Source organism: Triticum aestivum, chromosome 6D (assembly GCF_018294505.1).
Source record: "Triticum aestivum cultivar Chinese Spring chromosome 6D, IWGSC CS RefSeq v2.1, whole genome shotgun sequence".
Lineage (NCBI taxonomy): Eukaryota > Viridiplantae > Streptophyta > Magnoliopsida > Poales > Poaceae > Triticum > Triticum aestivum.
In genome coordinates this window covers 313,007,536-313,027,136 of record NC_057811.1, presented here as the reverse complement: position 1 = coordinate 313,027,136, position 19,601 = coordinate 313,007,536, and positions in this window count along the sequence as shown.

Here is a 19,601-nt window from a genome sequence, read left to right as displayed (position 1 = left end):
GGCCTCGGCCTGCCGGCGAGCAGCTTCTTCCGGTCCTTCCTCGAGTTCTACGGTCTTCAGCCGCACCACCTCACCCCGAACACGGTGGTGCTGCTGTCCGCCTTCGTCACTTTGTGCGAAGGCTTCCTTGGCGTCCTCCCCACCATCGAGCTTTGGGGGGAGTTCTTCTACATCAAGCTCGGCACCCTCGTCGTGGGCGTGCCGGCTCAATGCGGCGCGTTTCTTGCGGTGCGGAGGCCGGCGGCCGAAAATCCGTTCCCTCCCATCCCGCTGATCAAGTCGGTGAAGATGTGGCAGCGGTCGTATTTCTACGTGAAGAGCGTCTTCCCGGAGGGCGACTGGGTCAACTTGCCAGCTTACGAAGCTGGCCCGCCGGCTGGGAGGCGGCCCAACTGGTCGTATCGGGCCAAGACGCTATCGCCTTCTGGAGCCGCCACCGTCGCGCGGCTCCGAGTGCTGACACAGTCGGAGGGCCTGACCGGGCCCGACTTGCTATCCGCCTTCGTGGCGCGTCGGGTGCTCCCGCTCCAGAGCCGCCCTCACATGATCTGCCAGATGAGCGGGAATCGGGACCCAAGCCGGCTGTGCACCAAGGAGATGCCTCACGCAGAGGTAGCTCACATGGTGAACTATCTTGCGAACTGCGAGCTCACGGAGGAGTGGCGGTTTGGCAAGGAGCCATATTCATGCGCCGACCCCCCGCCTATGGTAAGTCATCTTTCTTTTTCTCTATCCTTTTTGTTGCCGAGTTCGGCCTGTCCGACCCGACCAATCGGCCTTTGAACAGAGCCCCCTCCTCCAGCCGGCAGCCGGCGCCGCGGGGCCGGAGCGCCAATTCCTTCCCGAACGAGCGGAGAGCGACGTCGACGACCTCGACTTGGGGGTGGCGGCCTTGGAGGACGACACCAAGGGGGGAGGCGGCGAAGCAGGCGGCTCGAGGCTCGGAGCCAGCCTCGAGGACTGGCCCGATGATGATGCGGGGGAAGTCGCCCCGCGCCACCGGCCAGCCAGGCGCGAGCTCGTCTGCCGCGCCGGATGCCCAAGGTGGCGCGAAGAAACGCAGGGCCGCGCCGAGCTTGTTCGGCAGCCGGCCGAAGAAGCCCAAGGGCTCAGCCGCGGCGACCAAGCGGGATGAAGCAGCCGCAAAGGCCATCCGCTTCCGCAAGGCCAACACCGCGCTGCGCGCTAAGGAGGAGTGCAGCAAGCTGGCTGAAGAGCGTGACCGGCTGGTCGCGCAACTGGCGGAGCAGGCAGAGCTTCTCAAGAAGGCCCAGAAGGAGGCGGAGGACAAGGAGACCAGCCTCCTTGCTGAGTTCGCAACCGAACGCTCCGCCTGGACCGACAAGGAAGCGATGCTGACTTCCGGCTTTCACGAGATCGAAGACATAGTTGATGATGAGCTTCCTTCTTTTTCCTTCTTTGAGCTGCCGGCTGCTGGTCGAGCCGGCCTCTTGTCTCTAACTTTGGCTCTTCGCTTTCTGTCTTGGCAGACTTCTTCCCTGGTCACTCTGACACCGCCAATCAGGCCATTGAAGCTGATCGCGAAGGACGGAGGGCGGAAGGCATGCAGATCGCTGCCGACGCGCCCCGAACCCTTAGCGAGCAGATCCTGAGCATCGAGGCCCGTCTTCGGCCGGCTCACCGGATGCTGCGCCATCTTCAGCGTGTCGGTGCCCAGGCGATCGCCGCCCTGTGGCCGGACATGCTGGCACCGTGCACTCCCAGTTAGACTGCCGTCTGGCTGGAGGTGGCGGCCGGCCGTCTTGAAGCCTGGAAGGGCTCCTCGGCCCGGGCTGGAGCGCGCCGGGCCTTGGAATTCGTCAAGGCATGGTACCCTGGGCTAAGGCTAGCCCAGCTGGCCATGTTTCGGCTGGAGGCTCAGGAGGAGCTGGCGGTCGTGGAAGATGACCTTGTCAAGCGCGCGGCGGCAATCGCCGAGTACACCGACACCAGCGTCTTCGTCCCGGAGCGGGTTGAGAATGGCGTCGAGGCGCCACCAGAATGGTTCGGAATGAACCCGGAGGACGGCGAGGACTCAGCCGAGGTGATCGGCTCCAGTGTTGAGGAAGAAGGCGAGGAGGAGGAGGAAGGCGAAGAGGAGGCGCCAGAGGTCGGAGCGGACGGCCAGCCTCAGCTCGACCGCACCTCCAGCAACGAGCCACGCCCAAGCGAGCCGGCTACTACTGGAGGCAACCAAGCGGAGACTGACCAGCCGGCCGCTCCACCAACCGGCGCCACCGACTCCTCCGATCCATCGAACCCGTCTGCCGCTCCCTAGGCTGCCAGTTTTTTTTGCTTTACCTGTCTATCAGTCTGGACGAACTTGTTAATTTTGCACAATTCCACCCGCGGGGTGTATCTCAACCTTCCGTTGGATTTCGGCCAAGGGCCTTTTGCTATGTAAAATATTTTTCTGAGTTCTGTCTTTCCTTGCTTTCTGCTCTTTTGGCTTTTTCCTTTGCCGCCCTCCCTTAGTTGCCGTCTTGCCAGCCGAACAGCCGCTCTGCGGACTGTGGCTGGGTCAAGTACTTAGCTACTTTCGGGAAGGCAAGTACTTAGCCGATAGAACGTTTTAGCAAGTTAAGTAGAAGCCGGCCGGCCGTCTGCTCAACAGCCGGTCGTAGAGGCGGGAAGCCGGCTTGAACTATGCTCATGCTTTGGGTCCTTAGCCATTTTTCACATGGGCACTCTTTCTGCCCTTCTCCTACCCACCAGACAATCGCTCTGCGAGCTGCGGCTTCCGGCAAGAGACGGCTTAAGTGCCAACACATTAGTTGTCCGGCTGCAGGAAGCATTTCATAGTACAAGGCGGCGAGTCCCCGGGCCGACTGGTCGGACCCGGTGCCAAGCGGGATAAAGGAAATGACACATTCATAGGCATAATTCTTATCATATAGATAAAAGAGGGCAGTCCCCGAGCTCTTCTCGGGGGACCCGGAGTCTTCGTACTTTAATACAAAAGGTAGCGTGGTACATACTGCATCAACTGTAAAATCTTCGGAGGAGATTTGCATTCCATGGTCGCTCCGTCTCCTTGCCGGAGTCGTCCCTCTTGCGCGCTCGAGGCTTCTAAGCGTCGATCAGGTAGTAGGAGTCATTGCCCAACACCTTGCTGATGATGAAGGGGCCTTCCCAAGGCGCTGAGAGCTTGTGTTGGCCGGCTGTTCGCTGGATCAGCCGGAGCACAAGGTCTCCCTCTTGGAAAGATCTCGGCTTGGCCTTCCGGTTGTAGTATCGGCGCAGGCTCTACTGGTAGATGCTGGACCGGCTGAGTGCCAACAGCCGGCCCTCTTCCAGCAGATCGACGCTGTCTTGACGTGCTTCTTCTGCCTCCGCTTCGGTGTACATGGTGACTCGAGGGGAGTCGAATTCTATGTCCGTTGGGATGACGGCTTCGGCACCGTAGACGAGGAAGAAAGGCGTGAAGCCGGTTGACTTGTTTGGAGTTGTCCGTAGGCTCCAGAGGACGGCCGATAGTTCGTCGAGCCAGTAGCTGGCGAACGCTCCAGAGGCTCGACCAGTCGGGGCTTGATGCCGGACAAGATGAGGCCGTTTGCTCGCTCTACCTGGCCGTTAGATTGCGGATGGGCAATGGACGCTAAGTCCAGTCGAATGCCTTGCGTCGCGCATAAACGGGATAAGGCACCTTTGGCAAAGTTCGTGCCATTGTCGGTGATGATGCTGTGTGGTATGCCATACCGGATGGTGATGTCGGAGATGAAAGTCACAGCAGTCGGACCATTCAATTTCTTGATTGGTTTTGCTTCTATCCACTTGGTGAACTTGTCCACCGCGACAAGCAGATGAGTCATGCCACCTCACACTGTTTTGAATGGTCCCACCATGTCCAGGCCCCAGACAGCAAAGGGCCAGGCAATGGGAATAGACTAGAGTGCAGAAGCCGGCTGATGTGGCTTGGAGCGGAATTTCTGGCACCCTTTGCATTTCTGGACCAAGTCTTTGGCGTCTTCTAGAGCAGTCGGCCAGAAAAAACCATGGCGGAAAGCTTTGGAGACAAGTGCTCTTGAAGCCGCGTGGTGACCACACTCGCCTTGATGGATATCTTTGATGATTGCTTGGCCTTGCTCCGGTTCCACGCAGCGCTGGTAGACACCAGTGACACTGCGCCTCACAAGCTCTCTGTTCACTTTGGTGTATGCTGCTGCCCGGTGTTGCACTTGCTGGGCCGAGATCTCATCAGTCGGCAGCTCTTTGTTTACCAGGAAGTTGAGGATGGGTTGGGCCCATGAAGGTGCTGCAATTTCTTCGAATGCTAGGACTGCAACTTGGACGAGGGCGGTTGGGCCGGGAAGCGGCGAGTTGGAGTCAGCTGCCGCTTGCTGAGTCGATGAAGTCCCCGGGCCGACTGCTGCAGTCCCCGGGTCGGGCTCTGAAGTCCCCGGGCTGACCGCTGCAGTCCCCGGGCCGGGCTCTGAAGTCCCCGGGCCGGGTGCGACTGCCGCGGCCCCCGGACCACCTGCTGGAGTTCTCGTGCCGGCTGCTGGTGCTCTCAAGTCGGATCCGACTGCTTCAGGAGGAGCCGGCACGAAGATGGAATCCGACTCTGGTGATGGCTTGACAGACGGCTTGAGGAGGCGTTGTAGGGCGGCGCCGGTTGGTATTGCTTGACGGGTGGAGCCGATTCGTGCCAAGGCATCTGCTTGCTCATTGTCATTCCTTGGCACATGGAGAAACTCGCACCCTTCAAAGTATCCACTGAGTTGTTGTACGAGGAAGCGGTAGCTCGCCATGTTTGCATCTTTGGCGTCCTAGTCGCCCGACGACTGCTGGACCACCAAGTCAGAGTCACCATAGCATAGGATCTGGCGAATGCCGAGTTCTTTGGCAAGCCAGAGCCCGTGAATGAGTGCTTCATATTCAGCGACGTTGTTGGAGGCGGCAAAATGGATTTGCAGCACATATCTGAGCTTGTCGCCTTTGGGAGAGGTGTGGACGATGCCGGCTCCCAAACCGGTACGCATCTTGGAACCATCAAAGTGCATCCGTCAATGGGTGGAGTCCGCCGCTGGTGGCAGGTACTGGGTCTCGGCCCAGTCGACGAGGAACTCGGCCAGTGCTTGTGACTTGATGGCGGTGCAAGGCTGGTAGTAGATGGTGTAGGGGGCCAACTCTATGGCCCATTTAGCCACTCGGCCTGAGGCATCCCGGCTTCCAATGATCTCGGCAAGCAGAGCAGTGCAGACAACAGTGATTGGGTGCTCTTGAAAATACGACTTCAATTTCTTGGCGCAAAGTGCACGCCGTAGCACATCTTCTGATAGTGGGGGTAGTTTTGCTTGGAGGCTGACAGCACTTCACTCAGGTAATACACCGGTCTCTGGACTGGTAGTGCCTTGCCTTCCTCCTTGCGTTCTACCACTATGACTGTGCTGACCACTCGGCTGGTGGCGGCGATGTAGAGGAGCATGGGCTCCTTAGGAGTCGGAGCCGCCAGGACAGGTGGAGTAGTCAACATCTTCTTGAGCTGGAGAAAAGCTTCATCCGCCTTGTCGTTCCACTCGAAAAAAGTGGTCTTCTTCATGAGCTGGTACATGGGAAGAGCCTTCTCTCCTAGCCGACTGATGAAACGGCTGATGGACGCCAAGCAGCCGGTGAACTTTTGTATGTCGAGCAGTCGGGTGGGCACTTCCATCCTCTCGATGGCCTTGATCTTCACAGGGTTGCACTCTATGCCGCGCTCTGAGACCAGGAAGCCAAGAAGCTGGCCGGCTGGTACTCCGAAGACGCATTTCTCCGGGTTGAGCTTGATTTGAAATCGGCGCAAGTTCTCAAAGGTCTCCTTGAGGTCTTCTAGCAGTGTTCCACGCTTCTCCGTCTTCACCACAACATCGTCCACATAAACGTGGGCGTTCCTGCCGAGTTGCTTGAGGAGGCACTTCTGCATGCAACGTTGAAACGTGGCGCCGGCATTCTTCAAGCCGAACGTCATGGTCAAGTAGCAGAAGGCTCCAAATGGTGTGATGAAGGCGGTCTTCAGCCTGTCGGCCGGGTTCAGCTTGATCTGGTGATACCCTGAGTATGCGTCCAAAAAACTCAATAGCTCGCATCCGGCTGTGGAGTCTATCACTTGGTCAATTCTCGGCAAAGCAAATGGGTCTTTGGGCAGGCTCTGTTGAGGCTGGTGTAATCAATGCACATGCGCCACTGGTTGTTTTTCTTCAGCACAAGGACTGGGTTGGCCAGCCACTCTGGAAAGAACACTTCCATGATGAAGCCGGCCACCAGCAGCCGGGCTATCTCTTCCCCAACGACTCTTCTCTTCTCTTCTGACAGGCGGCGCAAGGGCTGCCTGACTGGCTTGGCATCGGACCGGACATGTAACTTGTGCTCGGCGAAATCCGTCGGAACACCCGGCATGTCTTTAAGTGACCATGCGAAGATGTCCCGATTCTCACGGAGGAAATCGACGAGCTCGCCTTCCTATTTGCTATCAAGGTTTGCACCTACGACAACGTACCTCTCCGGGTGCTCCGGGTCCAAGGGTATCTTCTTTGTCTCTTTGGCCGGCTTGAACGTAGCCCTCGGCTTCCGACTCCTTGGGGTTCGGTGACATTTCCGGCTGCTTGCCTGCCATCGCCACAACTCGGTCAAGGAGCCGCTTCTCAGCTGTGATCACAAGGGACTCGACCAGCCGGCTGCTATCTGCGGTGCAAGCGGACGACTTCTTGTAATCCCCTGCTATGGCCAGAATTCCCTTGGAACTTGGCATCTTCATCTTGAGGTAAGCATAGTGGGGGACCGCCATGAACTTGGCCAGAGCAGGCTGGCCGAGTAGTGCATGGTATGGGCTCTCAAGGTCCACCACTTCAAAACAGACTGGCTCTCGACGGAAGTGATCTTTGTCTCCAAAGAGGACGTCTATCTGGATCTTGCCGATTGGTGAGTAGGAAGGCCAGGGATTATGTCGTGGAATACAGTTCGACTGGGCTGAAGCTGCCTTTGTTTGGTTCCTAACTTCTCCATGGTATCCTTGTATAGGATGTTGATGCTGCTGCCGCCATCTACCAGAACTCGGGAAAAACGAGCAGCTCGCCTCTCTATGGCAAAAGTGGCATCCAGAACCAGGGCATAGGAGCCGGGATTGGGCATTACTTCCGGGTGGTCGGCTCTGCTCTAGCTGATGGGCTTCTCGGACCAATGCATGAACTCGGGGGTCTCCGATGCCACCGCATTCACTTCTTGTTGTCGTTGCCGTCTGCTGTGCTTATCGTCGGCCACACTGGTGAACACGATATAAGCTCCGTGCTCTTCAGGATACTCGTCTTGTATGGCTCTGACTGGTCGAACCGCCGGCTGCTGGGGGGGAGGAGGAGGCGGCTGCCCAGCAGGCGGAGGAGGCAGAAGGCCGTCACCCTTGGTGATCCTGGTGAGCCAATGGCACTTTCGAGTGGTGTGGTTGGAAGGCTTCGCACCACTGTGGAACTTGCAGGGCGCATCAAGGGTCTGCTCATATGAGAAAGCAGGCAGCCAATTGGGCTTGCCGCCCTTCTGGCGCTTGGATGGAGGCTGCCCCTCCGGCTGCTGGTCTTCGACTGTCGCCACCTGCCGGCTTGTAGAAGCCGGCTGCGCGGCCTTGCGTTTGTTGTCATTGGGTTGCTGACGCCGACTGGTGTCACCAGCCGGGGCCCGAGGAGCCGGAGGAGCCACTTTGCCAGACGCATCAACTTGGATCTCTGCCTTCATGGAGGAGTCGGCCGTGGCGTATTTATCTGCTATGATCAGCAGCTCGTCGAGGGTCGCCGGCTCGTCGCAGAGAAGCCTGTGCTTGAGAAGGGTGCCCTCTCGGCACCCGGCGGTGAAGTACTCGATGGCCTGCACCTCATGCATGCCCTCGCAAGAGTTGCGGAGCTCGGCCCAGCGTGTGAGGTAGTCACGAGTCGACTCGTTGGGACCTTGGACACACAAGGAAAGCTGCCGAGGCTTGGGCGACCGCTTGTATGTGCTCGTGAAGTTGCGGATGAAGGCTTCGGTGAAATTGACCCAGCTGCTGATGCTGCGGGGCTTCAGGCTGTTCAGCCATGTCCGGGCAGTGCCCTGGAGCATGAGTGGAACATACTTCACGGCAACGCGCTTGTTGCCGTTCGCGATGCTGGCGGCTGTGGAGTAGTCGACCAGCCAGTCATTCGGCTTCACGGAGCCGGTGTATTTGGGCGTGTCTCTGGGGAGCGTGAACCCTTCAGGGAAGGGCTCATCTCGAATGCGGGGGCCAAAACAAGGCGGGCCCAGCTCATCTTCTTCTTCTAGCGCCAGGGATCGGTTGAGACGGTCGATCCGGTGGCGGGCATCGTTTTCTCCGACTCCTTCTCGGCGGCCAAGGCGGTCGCCGAGTGTCGGGTGTTCAACAGGCGGCGGGGAGACGCGCCTTTCCCTGCGAGGGGGAGGAGGCGGGCAGTCATCCCGTCGTTCCATTGCTCTTGGGCGGCCGTCTTGGTCGTGCTCGATGGTGATGCGAGTCCGGCTGCGGCTGGCAGCCGGCTCCTTGTCTCTTCTTCCGCGGACGCCACCAGTCGGCGTCCGGGATGTCGTGCCTTGATCTCGATGGGGAGGCGGATCGTCATTCTGCCGGTTGGGCGCCTCAGTATGGCAGCCGGCCTCGTGCTGCTCAACAGCCACGTCGAGGAGTCGCTGGACGCGCTCCGCCATCTGGCGACGTTCTTTGCCCTCGAACTTGTCCAGCTCTTCTGCTGCCGCCTGGGCAGCTCGTATGTTTTCCGCGGGTGTGGCGTAGACGGGGCGATCTGCCCCGAATAGGCTGGCGATGGCCGCGCCGTGTTGCTGGACCGTGCCGATGCGGCTTGGCCCACCAGGAGCCGGCGTGCCACCCACAGCGCGGTCCATCTCACACTGGTAGGCCTCCGATAGGCGTCTCATGTTGGCCAGCTTCTTGGCACTCTCGACTAGCTGGGCGCGGTGTGCTTCCAGCATCTCGGCGTCGGCGTCTTCTGGAATGGGCGTCGTCAGGTCTTGCAGTGCCGCATCGAGCGGGTCATGAGCACCTCCGCCGGAGTGATCACTGTGACCGATGACAAGCACCTCCGTGACGGTGCTTCCGCTGCTCTCCGCGTGAGGAGGCGGCTCGTCGTAGACCACCACGTTGGTGGGGAACGCGTCAAGCGACGCAGTGTCGGAGTCGACGAGCATCGGGTCGGTGGAGCCTACAGACTCCAAGTCCACAGCAGGCTCGCCGGTGACGTGGAGCTGATCAAGGAGGCTCGCGAGGCGGCTCTCCGGGCCATCGATGCCCGCATCAGACGCGGGCTCGTCGGAGAGGTGAACCTCGCCAACAAGATCGGCGAGGCAGCTCGCCGCGCAGGCGACCTTCGCGCCGTGCAGCGCATCGGTGCAGACTCCGTCTGGCTTGCCGGCCTGGCTGCGCTCGCCAGGGAGGAAAAGGGTTCCCGTCCAGAACAGGTCTCCGGACGACGGTGCACCTCGCCCCACGGTGGGCGCAAAATGTCGGGGGTTTGGTGCGACATATGCCAATGGATGGCTTATCATGGTGGGAGCGAGTAGAACGTCGCCGGTGCCTGGAAGCGGGATAAGGCGTAGACATGAACGCCGGCGCACTTTACCCAGGTTCGGGGCTCTCCTAGGAGATAACACCCCTAGTCCTGCTCTGCGGGGTCTCCACATGATCACTAAGGCAATAGTGAGTACAATGGTGCTCCTCGAGCTGTTTGCTAGAGGTGGAAGAAAGCAAGGCTAGCTCTCTCCTTTCTCTATGGGTCGGTCTAGTTCTAACAGGTTGGGCACCCTTTGCATGGGTGCCCTGCGGGTTTTGTATAGGCCTACCCCCCAGGGGTACAATAGTAATCCGGCCGGGTGTAGGACCCGGCTGTCAGTCTCTGTGGTGGCCGGCTTCTCCGCCGGTTGCTGGGGCCCGCCGCCTGGTCTGGTATGGAGCCGACAGGCCGCCTCCGCCGCTCACGGGTCTTGTCGGCTGCTGATCACTGTAGCCGTGATGCTAATGACGCCAGCTCGGTCAGGGGAGCGTGGCTACAGCCCCGCCGCCTGGCGGGCGATTACTGTAGCCACTCCGTGTCTCATCTGGTTAATGGCAAGCGGGCCCCGAGGAAGGGGCGGGCCGGCTGCTAGGGGCCGACCTCCCTCGGATCCGACTGGTGGGGCTCTAGCCGTCTTCCGGGCTCTCGCTGATCGGTAGGGCCCGTCGTCCTTGGACCGTACCGACAGGCGGTCATGGGAGCAGGGCTCCGCATGCTTGTGGTGACGTCAGGGGTGGAGTGGCAACAGTGCCGCGCCGGGCGTAGATCTCCGCTGGTACGGTGCACTGTGGCCACGCCCATCCGTGGATTTGGGAGGGATGGGTTATACTGTAGCCACTCCCTGTCTTGTCTTTCTTGATGAGGGCGCAGGCTTCGTTGGCGCCACGGGCCGACTGCTAGGGGTCGGCCTCTCTGGAAGCCGCCCACTAGGAGTCGGCTTGTCTTGATGCCGGCTTCTGGAACTCGGCCGTCTACAGGCAGCCGGCTATTCCTCCAGCCGGCCACCAGAAGGCGGCACCTCGACTTGACGCCTCGAGGGGCGCTGCTAGCCCCGTTGTCTTGAAAGGCTCAGGGACTCGGGTAAGCCTACCCGTGGCCCATTACTCGGCAGCCAAACAAGGCATTAGCCATGTGCCTGGTACATTCACAGACGGCAAAGAATTTTGCTAAACATTAAAAAAACGTTCGTCCAGCGGCGTGTCCGAAGTCTGGCGAGCGGCGTGTCCGGTGTCCAGCCAGCAGCGTGTCCAACGTCCTTTAAGCATCGTGTCCGGTGTCCTTTGAGCAGTGTGGCCTGAGTAGTAGCGGACGCCGATGGCATGGCCGGAATAGCAGCATACGATGGCGGCCATGGCCGGAGCAGCAACAGCGGACAGCATCCATGGCCAGGCTCCAGCGGGCTGCACGCGAACATGGGTGGTGCACAAACGCGGGCGAGATCCAGAGGGTGGCTGCTACTTCGGTGGTCGCCGGACAGGCACAGATCTGGCGCTCGGGGCAGAGAGGAGGACAATGAGTGGCGGCGGCGGTGTAGTCTGGCGAGGTGCGTAGAGGAGGAGGCCGGGGAGGCTCGCCCGCAGCAAGGTCCGGCAAGGGGTGTAGAAGAGGAGGTCTGGGAGGCTAGCCCACAGCCGGATCCGGCGATGGGCGGCCACGGCGGAGCCGGCGAGGGGCGGAGAAGCGGCATTCGACGAGGAGCGGAGACGGAGCCGCTGGGGAAGTTCGGCCATGGCTGCTGCGCTTCTGCGCTCGGGCAGAGAGGGGAGAAAGAGATCGAGGGGATGGGGACATGCACATGGGAGACAGAGTGGTGGGGTCGGGCACGGGAGAGAGAGAGAGAGTGGTGGGGTCGGGCATGAGAGAGAGAGAGAGAGAGGATGCAACGGATCATGCCATGTCATCGATCCGTGGGATCGATCCGCGTGGTGTATTTTTTCTTTGCCCTCTGTAAAAGAATATGACAAAGAGCTCTTTGCCATCTGCCTGCCTTTGCCGTCTGCTTTTGGTCTCTTTGTCGTCCGCTAGCAGACGGCGACTGACGGCAAATTCCATGTTTTCCATGAGGCAATTCTTTGTCGTTTGCTTTTCGAAAACAGACGACACACACCATTTTTGTCGTCCGCTAGTAGACGACAAAGAATAGACTGATGGCAAATTCTCTGATTCCAGTAGTGTAACCTGAAATGTGTACTCTTTCATTGAATCTAGAGCAATCAGGGCAATTCTCTACCGGCTCCTTATACCATGCTTGCATAATTGGGCCTCCCAATTTCAATTTATGGACATCTGGAAGGGCAAACTGCCAACCAAGATTAAAACAAACTATGGCTTAGGGAAAACCTCGTCTCGGTGGCGGCTATTGCATCAACTCGGTGAGGCCGAAGTGAAGCAATAAGGCAACAGAGAGTTGGCAGGCCATCTCGGTGAGATCGATTGCAAATCACGGTGAGACCAAAATAATTGCAACAAGTAACAGAGAGTTGGCAAGGCCATCTCGGTGGGACCGAGATCCGTATCGGTGTGATCGAAACGTTAGGGTTTCTGGCAGTGGCTGTGTCAAATGAACTCGGTGACTCCGGGTAGAAAGAATCGGTTGGGACGAGTTTGGAAATAGGGTTTGGAAATATGTGGATGGAGAAAGTGGCTGAGGGTTTTGGAGCAATATCACTAAGCACTTTGAGCAAGTAGACCATTAAGCAACACCCCATCCCCTTTTAATAGTATTGGCTTTCCTATGGACTCAATGTTATCTTGGATCACTAAAATATAAATGAAGAGTCTTGAGCTTTTGCCAATCTTTGTCCTTAGCATTTTGAGGGGTCCACATCTCTAGTCCATGCCATGTCAATCATTGAACATCCTGAAATATCCGTCTTGAATGGATATTAGTTCAATGAGCTATATGTTGTTATGAATTACCAAAACCACCCGGGGATTAGTTGCACTTTCAGTATCTAGTGCCTCCTTAGTGGTTTTGGAGTATTGAAAACAAATGGGTTAAGGGACTAATGTGTTTGTGAGTATACACAGGAGAAAATTCTCTGAAGATTATGTTTAACCATGCAAGACAACCCCTAAAAATGTATGTTTACACTGAAGAATTTGGTGTGCTCTTTGAGGAAATTGAAGTGAAGAATTGGAAGCTTGAAGACTTCGTTTTCTTAAAAAAATCTTTATTTGAGTCATAGGGAACACCATACTGCTAAAGGGGGTCTAGGTGATACATAGGCGTATTTTCTTAGTGATGCTCAAACTCAAACCTACCTATTTCTTCGAGTGAATACTTAGGGAAGCTTTTGTAGTGCAATCGAGTTCTTCAGCGACAGAGACACGGGTCTTCTGGTCGCTGATGAAATTGTTATTACTGAAGAGCTAGGATTTCACAAGTGTGATTCTCCTACCGTGAGGAAATTGAGAGACAAATTTTCGACTGTTCTTGTGCTAGCACCAGCTGTTGAGTGGGTCCTTATCCTGACGGCGTCTTGTCTGAAGGAGCATGATAGTCATTCTATGTTGGGTTGACCCCAGGCTATAAATAGCCCCCCACAACAATTTGTTGGTTGGTTGCTCCAAGTGATTGATTCACAAGTGCAAACTATTGGGAAACGTAGTAGAAAACAAAAAAAATTGGCGCCTCCGATCACCCAAGATCAATATGAAGATGCATAATGGGTTGAGATCACAATCGTTTCCGTCACCAAGTTGCAGCAAAAGAAGAACGTATTGGTGTAGATCGTACTTGGAGTCCCTTGAACTGTAGATGAACGATCCCTCGTACCGCCCACGAACAGTCCCTCGAACTGAAGACCGAAAGCACGACCTCCCTACTTGGTTGCAAGCGTGCAGGCTTCACGATCCGGCATCGCTTCACCATCTAGAGCTAATCGTCACCAGAGAATTAGAGGGAGGAGATTATAACTAAACTCGGCTTCTAATTATGAGGACAAGAGGATTAGCCTAGCTCTAATTAGTCAACTAGGACAAACCAGAACTATAGCTAGAAGAACTAGAGGAGGCTCCAAAACTTGTATGAACCATAGAGGAAAAACCCCTAGTATATATAGGTTGGAGGAGGAGGAGAGGGCAGCCACTAAGGGGGGAAAGTCCCCCCTTGGGGCGCCAGCCATGGGGAGGGAGTAGGATTCCCTCCCCTTGTCCAATTCTCCGCCCCCCACAAGGAAAGGGGGGCGCCTTCCTACTTGGGCCTTTGTGGCCCAAGTTGCCTTCCATCTCTTGGCCTTTTTAGGCCCGTTGATATTTAAATTAAATATAAAATGTTCTAAATACCTCTAGACCATTTTTTAACATCTCCAGAAACATTTTTCACCTATATATAATTTATCTGTAATACCCGGTATTACCGGATACTCTCCGAAACCCTTCCGGTGACCCCGAAACGCATCCCGATTCTCTGAGAACTATTCTAAATATTCATGAAATAATTCCACATATATATATATATATTCTCATGACTCCCGCACTACTAACACTGGTGATACATCTCTGTCGTATCTACTTTTCCTAACGCTTTTGCTCTTGTTTTGGACTCTAATTTGCATGATTTGAATGAAACTAACCCAGACTAACGTTGTTTTCAGTAGAACTACCATGGTGTTGTTTTTGTGCAGAAATAAAAGTTCTCGGATTTGGACGAAACTTTTTGAAGAATTATTTCAGAATATATAAAAAATAATGGAACCAAGAACCACTGGAGGGGGCCCGTGCCCGACCACAAGACACCAGGGCGCCCCCCCACCTCAAGGCGCGCCCTGGTGGGTTGCGGGGCCCTCGGGGATCCGTAGACCCTAATTCCAGCACTATAAATTCCTATTTTCGGAGAGAAAAATAAGAGAGGAAGTTTCATCGCGTTTCACGATATGAAGCCAAGCCACCGCCACCTCCTGTTCTTCATCGGGAGGCTAGATCTGGAGCCCGTTTGGGGCTTCGGAGAGGGGAATCTTCGGTCTTCGTCATCGCCAACCCTCCTTCATCACCAATTCCATGATGCTCCCCACCGTGAATGAGTAATTCCTTCGCAGGCCCGCTCGTCAGTGAGGAGTTGGATGAGATTCATCATGTAATCGAGTTAGTTTTGTTAGGGCTTGATCCCTAGTATCCACTATGTTCTGAGATTGATGTTGTTATGACTTTGCTATGCTTAATGCTTGTCACTAGGGCCCGAGTGCCATGATTTCATATCTGAACCGTTTATGTTTTCGCCATCATATATATGTTCTAGATCCGATCTTGCAAGTCATATTCACCTATTATGTGTTATGATCCGTAAAACCCAGTGTGACAGTAATTGGGATACTTTCTGGTGATGACTGTAGTTTGAGGAGTTCATGTATTCACTATGTGTTAATGCTTTCTTCTGGTTCTCTATTAAAAGGAGGCCTTAGTACCCCTTAGTTTCCTTATGGACCCCGCTGCCACGGGAGGGTAGGACAAAAGATGTCATGCAAGTTCTTTTCCATAAACACGTATGACTATTTACGGAATACATGCCTGCATTATATTTATGAACTGGAGCTAGTTTTGTATCGCCCTAGGTTATGACTGTTATATGATGAATATCATCCAACGAATTCACCGATCCAATGCATATGAGTTTTCCACATATTGTTCTTGCTAAGTTACTACTCTAGCTGTTACTATTACACTTGCCACAAAATCATTGCTATCACTATTACCGTTACTGTTACTGTTACTGCTGCTATCAAAACCATCATATTACTGTGCTACTGATCATTGTGCTGCAGATATTTAATCTCCAGCTGTGGTTGAATTGATAACTCAATTGCTAATACTTGCAAATATTCTTTGGCTCCCCTTGTGTCGAATCTACAAATTTGGGTTGAATACTCTACCCTCAAAAACTGTTGCGACCCCCTATACTTGTGGGTTATCACTCAACAGATCGTGATTGCCTTAAGCTTGTGACCCTGTAGGTTCAGTAACTCATAGACATGAACGAAACCATTCGTTCAATGGCCAGCAGCGAGACCGTGGACGTCCGTATCGGTCCCTATGAGCACATTAATGGTATTCAAGTGAAAATTTGGTTATCATGTGATTTTCCCTTTGTTTCGCGATACTTCACAAAACCCGGGATGCATCGGTATCCTCTTGAGTTGTCACTATGCTCGTTATACTGAAATCCTCATTACCGGTTTTGTTCTTCTTTCTCGTTATTGTCTTTTGGCATCCTCATGACGAAGTCACGTGTGTCTGGCCAGGCGATGATCAATGTCATCACACCGAGAGGGCCCTAAGAATATCTCTCCATCATCGAGCAAATCCCACTCTCGAGCTATCCGATCACTTGTCAAACTTTTCGATGATCCTGTAAGTTGTCGTTATGATCACCATGTTACAGGTGACGTTTGAGCAACCCCAAAGCCCACCGTACGGTAAGAAGTGACCATGATACTCTCATGGTCTAAGGAGCAATTTCACAAGTTAACATCAATGTTATTACAATTGAATGTAGACGATATTAACTCAATTCATAACAAACAAGATTGGGTCGGTTCAATATGATCGTTCTTCAAACGTCATAATCTCAATGTTGTTTTAGGATCATCGTTACACTTAACAATATCCTAAGATCCGGAAAACGCATCACCAACAACACTTGAGCTAGTCTTAGAGGCGAGACTATGAACCTTTTATTTTACCGTTTATCATTCCACATGTGCATATGAGTTTTCCACTGAATAGCATATTCCAGGATCATAACAGTTATAGCATGAAATATAAACTCTTTAATTATGAATATGGAAATATAATAATACAAATATTATTGCCTCTAGGGCATATTTGAAGGAAATATGCCCTAGAGGCAATAATAAAGTTGTTATTTATATTTCCTTATATCATGATAAATGTTTATTATTCATGCTAGAATTGTATTAAGCGGAAACTTAGTACATGTGTGAATACATAGACAAAACAGAGTGTCCCTAGTATGCCTCTACTTGACTAGCTCGTTAATCAAAGATGGTTAAGTTTCCTAACCATAGACATGTGTTGTCATTTGATAAACGAGATCACATCATTAGAGAATGATGTGATGGACAAGACCCATCCGTTAGCTTAGCATTATGATCGTTTAGTTTTATTGCTATTGCTTTCTTCATGACTTATACATGTTCCTTTGACTATGAGATTATGCAACTCCTGAATATCGGAGGAACACCTTGTGTGCTATCAAACGTCACAACACATCTGGGTGATTATAAAGATGCTCTACAGGTGTCTCCGAAGGTGTTTGTTGAGTTGGCATAGATCAAGATTAGAATTTGTCACCCCATGTATCGGAGAGGTATCTCTGGGCCCTCTCGGTAATGCACATCACTATAAGCCTTGCAAGCAATGTGACTAATGAGTTAGTTACAGGATGATGCATTACGGAACGAGTAAAGAGACTTGCTGGTAACGAGATTGAACAAGGTATGATGATACCGACGATCGAATCTCGGGCAAGTAACATACCGATGACAAAGGGAATAAATATGTTGTTATGCGGTTTGACCGATAAAGATCTTCGTAGAATATGTAGGAGCCAATATGAGCATCCAGGTTCCGCTATTGGTTATTGACCGGAGATGTGTCTCCGTCATGTCTACATAGTTCTCGAACCCGTAGGGTCTGCACGCTTAACGTTCGATGACGATTTGTATTATCAGTTATGTGTTTTGGTGACCGAAGTTTGTTCGGAGTCCTGGATGAGATCACAGACATGACGAGGAGTCTCGAAATAGTCGAGAGGTAAAGATTGATATATTGGACGAAGGTATTCGGACACCGGAAAGGTTTTGGGACGTTTCGAATATTTATCGGGGAACCGAGGGGTTAGAGGAACCCCCCGGGGAAGTTATGGGCCTTAATGAGCCATAAGGGAGTAGGAGAGGGCAGCCCACAGGGTGGCGCATGACGATGACATGTACCTAGGGTAGGGTCATGAAGGAAATGTGCCCTAGAGGCAATAATAAAGTTGTTATTTATATTTCCTTATATCATGATAAATGTTTATTATTCATGCTAGAATTGTATTAAGCGGAAACTTAGTACATGTGTGAATACATAGACAAAACAGAGTGTCCCTAGTATGCCTCATTAGAGAATGATGTGATGGACAAGACCCATCCGTTAGCTTAGCACTATGATCGTTTAGTTTATTGCTATTGCTTTCTTCATGACTTATACATGTTCCTCTGACTATGAGATTATGCAACTCTCGAATATCGGAGGAACACTTAGTGTGCTATCAAACATCACAACGTAACTGGGTGATTATAAAGATGCTCTACAGGTGTCTCCGATGGTGTTTGTTGAGTTGGCATAGATCAAGATTAGGATTTGTCACTCCGATTGTCGAAGAGGTATGTCTGGGCCATCTCGGTAATGCACATCACTATAAGCCTTGCAAGCAATGTGACTAATGAGTTAGTTGCAGGATGATGCATTACGGAACGAGTAAAGAGACTTTCCGGTAACGAGATTGAACTAGGTATGGTGATACCGATGATCGAATCTCGGGCAAGTAACTTACCGATGACAAAGGAACAACGTATGTTGTTATGCGGTTCGACCGATAAAGATCTTCGTAGAATATGTAGGAGCCAATCTGGGCATCCAGGTTCTGCTATTGGTTATTTACCAGAGAGGTGTCTCGGTCATGTCTACGTAGTTCTCGAACCCGTAGGGTCCGCACGCTTAATGTTCGTTGATGATATAGTATTATATGAGTTATGTATGTTGGTAACCGAATGTTGTTCAGAGTCCCTAATGAGATCACGGACATGATGAGGAGCTCCGGAATGGTACGAAGGTAAAGTTTAATATATGGGATAATAGTGTTTGATCTTCGGAAGGGTTCCGGAATTCACCGGAAGGGGTTCCGGATGTCTCCCGAAATGTTTGGGTACGAGAACACGATATTTGGGCCAAAGGGGAAAGCCCACGAAGCTTTTGGAAAGTGCAAAATGAAGTTTTGCGGAGACCAGAGGCTAGACGCCAGGAACCCTGGCGTCTAGGGGGTAGACGCCGGGAACCCTGGCGTCTAGCCCTGGAGTATAAGAGGGACCCTTGCCTTTCGGGCAAAACCGACTTGGAGGAGGCTTTTACTCCAAGTTTCGACCCCAGGGCTCAACATATAAATAGAGGGGCAGGGCTAGCACCAAAGAGACATCATGAAACACCAAGCCGTGTGCAGGCAACCCCGTCCCCTCTAGTTTATCCTCCGTCACAGTTTTCGTAGTGCTTAGGCGAAGCCCTGCGGAGATTGTTCTTCACCAACACCGTTACCACGCCGTCGTGCTGCTGGAACTCATCTACTACTTCGCCCCTCTTGCTTGATCAAGAAGGTGAGGACGTCATCGAGCTGAACTTGTGCTGAACGCGGAGGTTCCGTACGTTCGGTACTTGATCGGGATGGATCATGAAGGTGTACGACTACATCAACCGCGTTGATAAACGCTTCCGCTTTGCGATCTTCAAGGGTATGAAGATACACTCCCCCTGTCATTGCTATGCTTCTCCTTGATAGATCTTGCTTGATCGTAGGAATTTTTTTGAAATACTGCGTTCCCCAACAGTGGCATCCGAGCCAGGTCTATCCGTAGATGTTATATGCACGAGTAGAACACAAATGAGTTGTGGGCGATAATAGTCATACTGCTTACCAGCATGTCATACTTTGATTCAGCGGTATTGTTGGATGAAGCGGCCCGGACCGACATTACGCGTTCGCTTACGCGAGACTGATTCTATTGACGTGCTTCGCCCACAGGTGGCTGGCGGGTGTCAGTTTCTCCAACTTTAGTTGAATCGAGTGTGGGTACGCCCGGTCCTTGTTGAAGGTTAAAACAGCACACTTGAAGAAAAATCGTTGTGGTTTTTGATGCATAGGTAAGAACGGTTCTTGCTAAGCCCGTAGCAGCCATGTAAAACTTGCAACAACAAAGTAGAGGACGTCTAACTTGTTTTTGCAGGGCTTGCTGTGATGTGATATGGTCAAGACGTGATGATATATAATTTGTTGTATAAGATGATCATGTTTTGTAACAGTTA